The sequence below is a fragment of the Triturus cristatus genome, chromosome 6, assembly GCF_964204655.1.
Source record: "Triturus cristatus chromosome 6, aTriCri1.1, whole genome shotgun sequence".
NCBI classification, from domain to species: Eukaryota; Metazoa; Chordata; class Amphibia; order Caudata; family Salamandridae; genus Triturus; species Triturus cristatus.
The window spans coordinates 1537843262-1537854996 of record NC_140589.1 but is presented as its reverse complement, the minus strand read 5'-3'; the positions used below and the strand labels follow the sequence as shown (position 1 = coordinate 1537854996).

The 11735-nt window shown below is 44.3% G+C and overlaps 1 long non-coding RNA gene across 1 annotated transcript; it reads right to left on the bottom strand.

Annotated features, from left to right (window-relative positions):
- Positions 1-6251: 6251 nt before the first annotated feature.
- Positions 6252-7013, bottom strand: LOC146821639 (uncharacterized). The gene is made up of 2 exons (XR_014962747.1): positions 6913-7013; positions 6252-6457 (listed from the first exon to the last, which is right to left on the bottom strand). It is a non-coding gene; the product is annotated as an uncharacterized LOC146821639 (long non-coding RNA).
- Positions 7014-11735: the final 4722 nt, after the last annotated feature.

Below are 11735 nucleotides of genomic sequence, written 5' to 3'. Positions count from 1 at the left end.
TGCATGTGTGGATGAATGGCCAAGATAATGCATGGACAGATTTAAGAATGAGAGTGCACGGATAGTAAAAGGGCAAAGTGGGTGGGTTCTTACTTCTTGGTTGACCAATGCCTGGACAACAGAGTCGTTTCATACCGTTAATTGGGATGCATTCTTGCATGACCTAAAACATAACATGTGTTCTATTAAAGCGCACATACATTTACAACTGTAATAACAATGCATGTTAGATTGGCTTCAGTAGAAATTCAAATCCCTTCATACCCGGACACAGTAAAAAACACAGATTGTTGTATCAAGTTCGTCTTGTGCATTGTTTTGTTCAAGCATTTTCACAATTCCTGTTGTGTTGAAATAAGTGAGTTGCTTGCAGTGCTCAAATGTGCTCTTGTAAGAACAAGGTAATTTGTTGGATTTATATTACATTCATTACTGTTTGTAAGAGCTAATAATAATGGGGTTTCCATAAGAGAGGTCAAAAAATCAACTTACATGTCAAGAAGTGTTAATGCTCTGGGACAGAAATTATTCACCTACTATAACACCTGGGGTACCTCACTCAGGTACAAATGTGCGGGCCCTTTCAACAAATTGCATTTTGTATTTTGTTTAGTAGTACTATAATAGTTCACTAAAGTACTACAACATGCTATTCACTAAACTACATGCTGAGGTCCAGGTCGCTGCCTCTGCTATCTGCCGTGTGTGGAAATCTCTGTCCCCGCTAGAGATCTCTGTGCACAGAAGTTTATGTTTTATTAGTAAATGTAGGAGGGAGAATGGGGAGTGGCTGGAAAAACTTGAATACATACTAATAAATGAGAGGGCTGAAGGGAGGAGTGAGGAGGGGTTTATAAAGAATATTTTAGTTATTTTTACTATATAATAAATACATATAAACGTGACATTAGGTGGGTTTTTGCATAAATAAAAATACATTTAATTTAAATTATATTTATTTTAAATCAATATTGATTTCAAAATAATAGTGCTGTAGACATTTTTATTTTGCTCTGCATTTAAAATAAATATGTTCAATAAATTTACATTAATATTTAACTTACAATATTTGTACATAAAAAAAATGTTTATTAAACTTTTAAAGTTTTTCCAGTACTTTACCATGAGTAGATCACAGCCCCGGTGTCAGAGATCTCTGCATACGTGTGAAAAATTATAAATGGTAACTTTACACTTGTTTAAATTAAGCTTCATCTTCTAGTGTCATTCTTGTGGGGACATGCTGTAAATTTACACTTGTAAATGGGGAATAACCTAAAGTAGTAAATTAACTACTAGGTATGTGTTAGACTTGGCATCCTTTGCGTGGGGTCCTCTAAATATTTGCCTTAGACCTTCTGTTTTTGCTGACTTTGGAATACTACGCAGTTTACCACTGCTTACCAGTGCTAAAGTGCTTGTGCTCTTTTCCTAAACATGTGGAAACATTGGCATATTCGCACTTGGCACAGTTAATGTACTTAAAAACCCCTGGTAAAGTGCAGTACATGTGCCCTTGGCCTGTAAATTAAATGCTACTAGTAGGTTTGCAGCACTGATTGTGCGACCCACTTAGACCTTTAAACATGCCTGAGGCATGCCACTGCAGAGCCTGTGAGTGCAGTTTTAAACTGCCATTTCGACCTGGTAAGTTAAACCTCTTGCCAAGCCTAAAACTTCCTTTTTAAAACATGTAAGTCACCCCCCATGGGTAAGCCCTGGACAGTTTATGGGGCAGGGTGCAATGTAATTATAAAACAAGACATGTACTTATAAGTTTTACATGTGCCGGTAGTGAAAAGCTCTTAAATTCGTTTTTCACTGCTACAAGGCATATATCTCCCATAAGATAACATTAGGATTACCTTACTATATTTTATAAGCATAATTTCCAAATGGAAAGATATGAAGATACAACTGATTCATGTTTGGTGTCTCTGGAATCCTATTTTAAAATCCTCAAAGATGGTGATGTCGGATTTTAAATTACAATTCTCAAAATGCCACTTTTAGCAAGTTGGCATCTTCTTTCATTAGCCATTTGGTGCCTGAAGCCAGTCTCTGGTCACCTGACTGCGTGCAGTGAGCATTTGGGGCTTTGTGTATTCCTCCTAGACAGTCACACACAATGGGAGCTTAGGTGTGACTTGATGGGCCATCCTGGCAGGAAGGGGAGGGAGGAGCTGGGCGCAGCCTCAATTACAACTGGATAGGCTGTGTCCTGCCCTCTCACATAGAGCTGCATACCCCCTGTATTTAGTCTGGAGCCAGGGCTAGCAGGGCAGGCAATATGTGCACTTCAAAGCCATGCCTAGAAGCTACTCACCACTTCAAATGCACAACTGTGTATAAAAGAAGGACCTCAGACAACACCACTTCAGTACTCTTCAAGACCCTGTGGATACTCTGCCAGGAAGAAAGACTGCTGTGCTGCTGTCATGATGACTGCCACTCTGATGACTGGTACTCTGAAGGAGCTCCTGCCTTGTTGTGCTGACCTGCTTTCTGCTGCCCTCTTGCCTGGGGAAGAAGAACTGGAATTGGAGCCCATCTTTAACCCAGGACCCCAGAGTGACTCAAAGGGCTAGTCTGCTGGCCTCCTAATCTGAGCCTCAGGGACATTACAGGCTCCTCACAGATCCTTCCTGGACCAGTCTTCAACAAGCTCCTGACCCCAAGAGGTGCCTCTCAGGTCCTGGGCCCTTAATGTGAATCTTGTGCTCTTTAAATAAAGCTTTTGGGCTGTTCGCAACTGCAAACGGGTCCATTTGCCCTAGACCCACGCCGGTTGCACCAAAAAAACCAGTGCGAACTGTTGCAAGTTAATTTCTGCACACAGCAAGGACTATCTGCCGTCATGGATCACCACTGTGAGGCTTCAGCCTGCCTGTATGTGACATCGGTCTAAACTTTGCGCCAAGCTGACCATCGCCAGTGATGCTCTCCCTGCTCCCAATGAATTTCTACCCCACAAATGGGACTCTGGCACAAAACTTGAGAAGCTATACCTTCAGCTAGACTAATCCTGGACTGTATCCAACTAGTGCTCCATCGCGTTACGCTTGAACATTTGGATTTGACCCGGTCCAGCACAACCAGACATCCCCAGTTGACGCTTTATGGTTATCGGCATTATATTGCTATTTATTTCTTAAATATTTAGAACTCAGGTTACCCTGATTGGAATTTTGTCAGTTTGGTCTTGTTTTATTCATAAAAATATAATTATTTTTCACATCCTGTGTTGAGTATTTTCGTGGTGTTTATATTGTGTTACTACTTGTGTGTGTGTTTCACAAATACTTTACACTTTGCCTTTTTAGATAAGCCTGGCTGCTTCGTGTCAAGCTACCAGAGGGTGATTACAGGTTATCTTTTAGACTGCATCTAGCTGACCCTGATTAGAGCTGTGGTTCCTGCTTGGAATGGGTGCATATCTTTGCCATCCAGAAACCCCAGTTTTACCATTGGTGATCAGCGGTGAATATAGGACTTTTGTTCGTGCAATACCACATAGAAATTCAATGTTCACTACTACTTTATACAAAAGATCATTACAGGTTTTAAATTCTCTTTTTCTCCCAAATGGTAATTGTTCTAAATTTGACTCCTGTTTCACCTTCACCAATTTGGGACTCTTTTTGTTGTTGTATTTGTGATATCTTGTCAGGATGTTTATGGATCTCAACTACCTAGCATACTACACTGGGAGTTAGCTGAAATATTCTTCAAGGAGAGGGAGCTGAATGCGGACAGAAAAGAACCATAGTAGACATACAGATAGCCCTCCTTGCCGATGAGGAAGTCCGAAGGTTGCAAGCAACAACGAGGAGGAGAAATCTGAGCTGAGGGGAGCCCCCTGCCATGGGGCAGAGTGCATTCTATCTACCAGGCGCCTGTCACATATGGAGTTGGATATCAACACCTTTCAGTGCTAGAGCATGACTGAGCTGAGGAAGTTGTGCAGTGAGAGATGACTGCAAATCCCTGAGGGAGATCCCATGTTTGAGTATCAGATTTCCCTTAAAGCCTGGGAGGCGGTCCTCAGACAATCTGTACCATAGGGAGAGTGTGATGAGGACTATTTTACTACTCTAGAGAATGCAGCACCCTGGTTAGACCTGGCATCTGCATCAGGGCCCTAAGAGGGCAGTTGCCCTGAGTAGGAGGGAGAGGAGCAGAAAATTGACTGAGCCACAGTACCAGAGGAGAGACGGGATACCACAGAGAGGGTGTCCTCTGCTGGATCCTATGCAGGAAGCAGTGTCTCCTGCAGTGCCAAGCACTGTCTCCTGTTGAATTAAAGGACAGACAGGCCTAACTATAGAAGGGAGAAAATCAGAGGCAGAGATGGCCTTGGCAAAGAAAATCTCTTGCTGGATCAGGAACTGGCTCCTAGGGAGATGGCCCTGAGGCTAAACAGCTTGCAGGGTCTAGCAGAGATGGTGGCAGTAAAACCACTATATCCAGTGTGGAAGAATTAGTCCACATACCCAGGGACTTGGTGCCTGACATCATGGAGGAGGATGAAATAGACAGGTGGTTTCAATGATATGAGGTAGCTCTAGAGGTGCACAGGATCCCTTGGGAGGATTAGGGAGCTGGCATATGAAGTCATAATCCTGGTGATGGGAGGGAAATCCTACTGAGACTAAGAGAAGGAGGAATGGCTGAGGTATCCTACCATCCACGGGGATCCCTTCTTAAAAAGTATGGATTCACCCCAGAAGAGTGCAGGTTGAAATTCAGGGGCAGTCGTCAACTGTCTCGCCATTCCTGGGAGGATTTTGTGAGGTACGTTTGCAAGGCATTGGATGATTTGGTGAAGGGTAGGATGGTAAACACTTTAGAGGTGCTGTGCAATTTTAGTGCAAGAGAGCACATTGTCAGTCACTGTTGTTCAGAGCTGCACCAGCACCTGGTGGATTGGAAGTCATCTGACCCCAGGGTACTTGCAAAGGAGGCAGACCTCTGGGTAAGCACCAGAGTGTCTGAGAAGGCATTGGGATGTGACCCTAAGCGGAGTGGTTCTAGTTCCCCTCAACAGAATGAGAAGGAGGTAGGCAGTGGCTCACACAGGTCCCAATATAGTGGGGAGGGGGAGGGTCCCATGTCCCTTCTAAGAGTACGGGGAGAGGTGGGGTGGTAAGAGACTAGAGGCAGGGTTACGAGGTAGAAACAGCCCACAGTGGAAGTATCACTGGGTCAGGGGTTCCCAGCTCTGAGATCAGAACACACCAAGATGGTCCCTGGTGAGGCCACTTCTGGTTTGGGGGTGAGTTCCATACACTGTCACATGGACAGAGAGCTGGGGACCTGCACCAGACTGACTCGTGCACAACCAGTGCGGAGTGTGTTTCCCTTGGGGGAGTAGTTAAACTGGGCTGACCGATCAGGTTCAGGATATCACCCCTGAACTAGTGGGAGGGAGAGTGGAAAAAGGGAAGGGTGCAAGACAGCAGGGGCAACTGCCCCCCACTCTGAGAAACCACAGAGGACAGAGAGCACAGAAAGGCCTTGGCTTCTAACCCTAACAACTGACAGTTGCCTCTGTTTGTGTCCGTCCTTGTTGACAGAGTTATCCTTGGTTTGGGGACAGAAGTCAGACCCAAGATGTGGAATGGGCCACATCACTTTGTTGGCCATGGTGGATACTATCTGCCTACTGGTATGCATCTGTGAGCAGGTTAAAATAGGTGCTGCACAGTAAAGTCCACAGATGAGGAGACGTGTTCCCCATGGGTCAGTTCAGTGGCCCCAGAGAGCATAGACTGAGGGATCCAATTGGGAGCAGAAAGGCATAGAACTGGCAAATGCCCCGTCAATAGTGGGCCATTGTGCATGTTCTATTACCCTATTTATGGAATTCCATAAAGGTATTGATTATTCTACCCTGGCTTTAGGCTGGAGAGGGGTTGCATTGCAGAATGGCCCTCTCTGAAGGGTCACCCCAACCTTTTTTGGACCTTCTTTTTATTGACTCTCGGACTCTGAGCACTTTCACATTGCTAACCTGTGTGGCATATTTGGTTTACTTAAAAAAGTGGAACACCGTCTCACTCCGATGTGTATACTGAATGTATGATTTCTTTTCTGAAGGGAGTAATCCAATTTAGGGTGCTAAAGATGACAACCTCCTGTTCATTGAAGTGATGAAGCTAATATGACAAAAATATATACCCTTCACTCGGGAACGGCTTAATCTGAATCAGTCCTTAGCGAACGTTTTGCTTAATTTAAAACTTATACAGTTTGCAGTTTCCAAAAAATAGGTTTATTCAACTGGTAATCGATTCATATTGTATCCAAGTTGATATGCTTTCTCAATATCTTCATTCAAGCGAAAAAGCAATTTGATGCATCTTTAAAGCGTATGCATGTATATAATTGTATCACAAAAGATTTAAACATGTCTCCGATGCATTTCGGGTCTTGGCCCTTTGTCAGGGGGAATTCTCTGAAAAGAAAGAAAAACAATATGTCCACTGAGCCAAGAATTAGAGGAATGTACATAGAGTGAAGGTAATTGAAATAGAGCAGACCCTATAAAAATAGCGAGGAACTCAAACCAGTGCAAACTCGATGTGTATAGTGACTAAGTACTCCAAATTCTGATGAACACCATAAGAAGAACGAAGTATAGTCTAGTGTAATTAAGGAACATTAATCTGTGCTGGTGGTAAGTAAGTTCAAAAATCATTAGTTGAAGTTCCGGAAAAGTGCAAAATAGTGCATGATGGGATTAAGAAGTGATTTCAGATCGTGATAGGAAAACGTGCTGTGAAAGACGTAGTTACGGAAATAATCCTGCTGCTATAAGTTAGTTTGTCGCTAATAAAAGTGCCGGTCTACGGAAAATAATTGTAAGGAGACTGCATGAGCAGCTCGTACTATACGGTACTATTATCATACCTGTAATCAGGGGAAACCCCGATGTGCCATCGGTGACTTCGCTGCGGTGAACGCCGTGGTGGAAATGAAGCCTGAATGTGACCCAGATATTTAATATGCTGTGCCCGGAAGTGCATCGCATTGGTAGTGAAAGCTGTAGAAAGACTACATGTGTAACCACGGTAACCGAACGGTTACGAGCGCGAGTAAACTACGGTGAAACCTCTGCAGTCTCCTTACAATTATTTTCCGTAGACCGGCACTTTTATTAGCGACAAACTAACTTATAGCAGCAGGATTATTTCCGTAACTACGTCTTTCACTGCACATTTTCTTATCACGATCTGAAATCACTTCTTAATCCATCATGCACTATTTTGCACATTTCCGGAACTTTGACTAATGATTTTCGAACTTACTTACCACCAGCACAGATTAATGTTCCTTAATTACACGGGACTATACTTCGTTCTTCTTTTGGTGTTCTCAGAATTTGGAGTACTTAGGGGCATATTATCAAGAAACGGCGTTAAATTTATCGCCGCTTTAGCGGCAGAAAACAGCCGCTAAAGCGGCGATAATGGGCTTGATAATATGCCCTGGAGAATTCCCATAGAAGCCCATGTTCTGGTGTCAACATTGGTTTCTATGGGAATTCTCGAGGGCATATTATCGCCGTGCGTGATAATATGCCCCATAGTCACTATACACATCGAGTTTGCACTGGTTTGAGTTCCTCACTATTTTTATTGGGTCTGTTCTTTTTCATTTACTTTCACTCTATGCGCATTCCTCTTATTCTTGGCTCCGTATACATATTGTTTTTCTTTCTTTTCAGAGAATTCTCCCTGACGAAGGGCCAACGCCCGAAATGCATCGGGGACATGTTTAAATCTTTTGTGATGCAATTATAGACATGTATACGCTTTAAAGATGCATCAAATTGATTTTTCGCTTAAATGAAGATATTGAGAAAGCATATCAACTTGGATACAGTATGAACCGATTACCAGTTGAATAAACCTATTTTTTGGAAACTGCAAACTGTATATGTTTTGAATTAAGCGACACGTTCGCTAAGGAGTGCTTCAGATTAAGCCCTTCCAGAGTGAAGGGTATATATTTTGGCATATTTGGTTTACTTGCAAGTCCCTTGTAAAGTGGTATACCATAGACTCAGAGCTTGTCATCTAAATGCTACTAGTGGGCCTGCAGCACTGATTTTGCCACCCACACAAGTAGCCTTTCAAACCTGTCTTAGGCCTGCCATTGCAGGGCCTGTGTGTGCAGATTACCACCCCTTCAACTTTGCATTTAAACTACTTGCCAAGCCTTAAAATCCTGTATCATTACACATAAGTCACCCCTGAGGTAAGCCTTAGGTAGCCCCAAGGGCAGGGTGCTGTATAAGTAAAAGGTAGAACATGTCTTTTACGTTTTACATGTCCTGGTAGTGACAAACTGCTAAATCTGTTTTTCACTACTGTTAGGCCTATAACTCTCATAGGCTAGCATTGAGAATTCCTTAATACATTTTTAAGCTGTTGTTCCTGATTGGAAAGGAGTAGCTGGATCATCTTTCTTGTCTTTGAAATGATAATGATACATTTTCTTTACTGGTAAAGTTGAATTTAAAAGTATTATTTTAGAAATGCCACTATTAGAAAGTGAACATTTCTCTCTTCTTACTGCTGTGTCTGCCTTGCAGCATGTCTCCAATACACGTCTGGCATGGGGGACAACCACACTTTGTGCATTCCCTCTGACATCTACAAACACAGGAAGGGTGGGTGTGACAAAGAACTTGTCTGCATTCATCTGCATTCCGATCGCTCTGCCTGGGCAGGAAGAGAGGGGGAGCTGACACTTACACCTGAATTGACAGTGTCCTGTTTCTCACACAAAGGGCTTCTTACCCACTCCTGATAGTCTGGAGCCAGGGCTCAGATGAAAGGGGGACCTGTGTACTTCAGGGGTCTGATTTAAAGACACCCTCACTTCAAAGGCAGAACTGTGTATAAGTACTGGGCCTCTGACCCTACCAAGACAGGTATTGCCACTCTGCTTGACTGCTGCTCTAGAAGAACTGCTTTTCTGATTTACTGTGCTGACCTGCTGCCTGCTGATCTCTGCCCTGCTGAGGACAAGGACTTGACCCATTTTACTTGAACCCAGAGTTCCTCCAAGGGCTTTCTGGCTTGCCTCTTGTTCTGAAGTCTCAGGGCCATCAAAGATTTATTACAACTCTGCAACAGCACCTGGACTCTGTGAGTCCGGCCCTGCCAAGTAGCGTAAATCCAGTCCTGGTCCCTTGAAAGGTAACTTCTACTGTACAGAACCATCAAAATCGATGCAGTGACAACTTTGTGTCGATCTGAACCAATGCATTGCCCTTAGATGCCGACGCAGGAGATGATCGATGACATTGCTTTGACAGACTGCATGGCTCTATGACGACGGACAGCGTGACTTGTTGACGGCGTAGTGCCTACATTGTAAAGGGATTCTTCGATGAAGCCTTCATTGCCTGCATTAATTGGAATGGTCGCATTGAGTCTTCAATGTCATCGCATGCTCCATCTAAGGTAGTTTTTTCAGCAGGACCTGCGTGAGTTCTGTAGCCGGCCTGCCCTCCTTGGCACTCGGCTTGAACTTTGGATTTACCTGAGTCCAGCATGGCCTCTAGTAACCTCCAAGCACTATTTGCTTCTCAGCACTACTTTTTGATTTATTCTTTAAAAATAATAACTCTGATTCTACTTTGTGGATTTTTGTTGTTTTGGTCTTGTTTTACTCATATAAATATAATCTAACTTTCTAAACCTGTGTGGAGTATTTTTTGTGGTGTTTTCATTGTGTTACTGTATTTGAGTTGCAAAAAAACTTAACACAGTGCCACTTTAGATGAGCCTGACTTTTCTATGCCAAGCTACTAGGGGGGTGAGAACAGGTTATCTTTTAGTGTGTATTTAGCTTACCCTGACTACCGTGGTGGTTCCTGCTTGGACAGGGTGCATAACTCTGCCAACCAGAAACCCATGTTCTAAAAGTACCTTATTATAGTGAATAAGTGATAATATTTGATTGGTAGGAAAGTCTTGTTTGGTGTCTGAGGAATTGTAATTTTAAAATCCTCTTTAATAGTAAAGTCAGATTTCAAGTCACAGTTCTGAAAATGCCATTTGATGCCTGCAGCCTGTTCCTGGATCACATGACTAGATGTAGTTGGCAGTTGGTCTTTGTGCATTCCTCCTAGACAGCATCACAGTAGAGGACCTCAGCGTTGGCAGGATGGGGCATCCTGGTCTGATGGGGTGGTGGAGCTGTCACAGACTGTACAACAGTTCAAAGGCACTGGCCCAGGTCACACACACATGACTTCACACTAGCCTAATATGCCCCCAGACAAACTGGGACCAAGGCAAGGACTCAGGAAATTAAATAGATCTATGTAGAGGGACACTCCAAAGGCATTTTCCACTTCAAAGTAGGCACCAGGTTTAAAAAGGGGATTCTCAGACCCACTCTTCAGTACCCTCCTAAACCTGTGGGTACTACAGAAGGGAAGTGCCCGCTGCACTGCTGCATGAGGACAGCCATGCTTTCTGAGAAGGAAGACTGGACCTGTACCCTGTATCCCAGGCGGAAATGACTCCAAAGATCAGTTGACTGACCTTCTGTTCTGAACTACAAAGACATGACAAGCACCAGAGACTTCCCGACATCTGCCCAGCTCACCTGCTGTCTGGACATGCAACTAGAACTGTCAAAGCCCTAGTGGAGCAAGTTCCTGATCCCCAAGAGGTACCCCTCAAGTCCTGGATGCTTTGTGTGGCATCGGTTGAGCACCTCTCTGAAGAAAGGAAGAAATCCTGAGGTTTTGGCATCTTTATACCATGGACAGTTTAATTTAGTGACTTTTGGGGATTTTGGCTATTGCCTACCTCTACCACCAACCCAATTTTTCAATACCCGGTTTGTGATCCACTGTTCAGAGGGAGTTTGACTTTTATAGGTAAAAAGCAAATACCTAGGAAAAGGGAAAATTCTACTGGCAGGGAGTCATGTTCCTCTGTAGAATCTTAGAAAGAAGCACACTGCATTCCTACAGAGTTCCTGTTGCTATTAATGACGGCCTGGGTACCCTGCTCCTGTTATTAATGAAGTGATGTAGCATTGCCCCTTTAAAATATAGCACAGAGCTCCAATATCGTGCCTGCTTACAACAGCAGACAAGGTCTAACAATTGTTAGGCAATAAAATAAATGATGTTTTCGACACATACTTTCTGTGTGAGTCAGCTCCAAAATTGCACTGGCTCACTGGCAAGCCTGAGGGTGAGGGCTGTGATAAAACTCATGTTGATAACATTGTCTGCCACCGCACCCTGGTACAGCGCCTGAACAACACCGGCATCCAGGAGAAGGCCCTGGAGTGGATCACCTCATTCCTCGCCGGAAGGACCCAGAGAGTCCGCCTTCCCCCGTTCCGGTCAGCGGCCACCGAAGTCATCTGCGGCGTTCCACAAGGGTCATCGCTCAGCCCCACCCTCTTCAACGTCTACATGAGCCCCCTCGCAACCATCGCACGTCAACACAACCTCAAGATCATCACCTACGCCGACGACACCCAGCTTATCCTCTCCCTCACCAGCGACCCGGACGCCGCCAGAGCCAGCCTACACGAAGGGATGAAAGACGTCGCCGAATGGATGAAGAACAGCCTCCTGAAACTGAACTCAGACAAGACGGAGGTCCTCATCCTGTGATCATCACCCTCCGCCTGGGACGACTCCTGGTGGCCCCCCGCCCTGGGAGCCACCCCCAAACCAGCGGACCATGCAC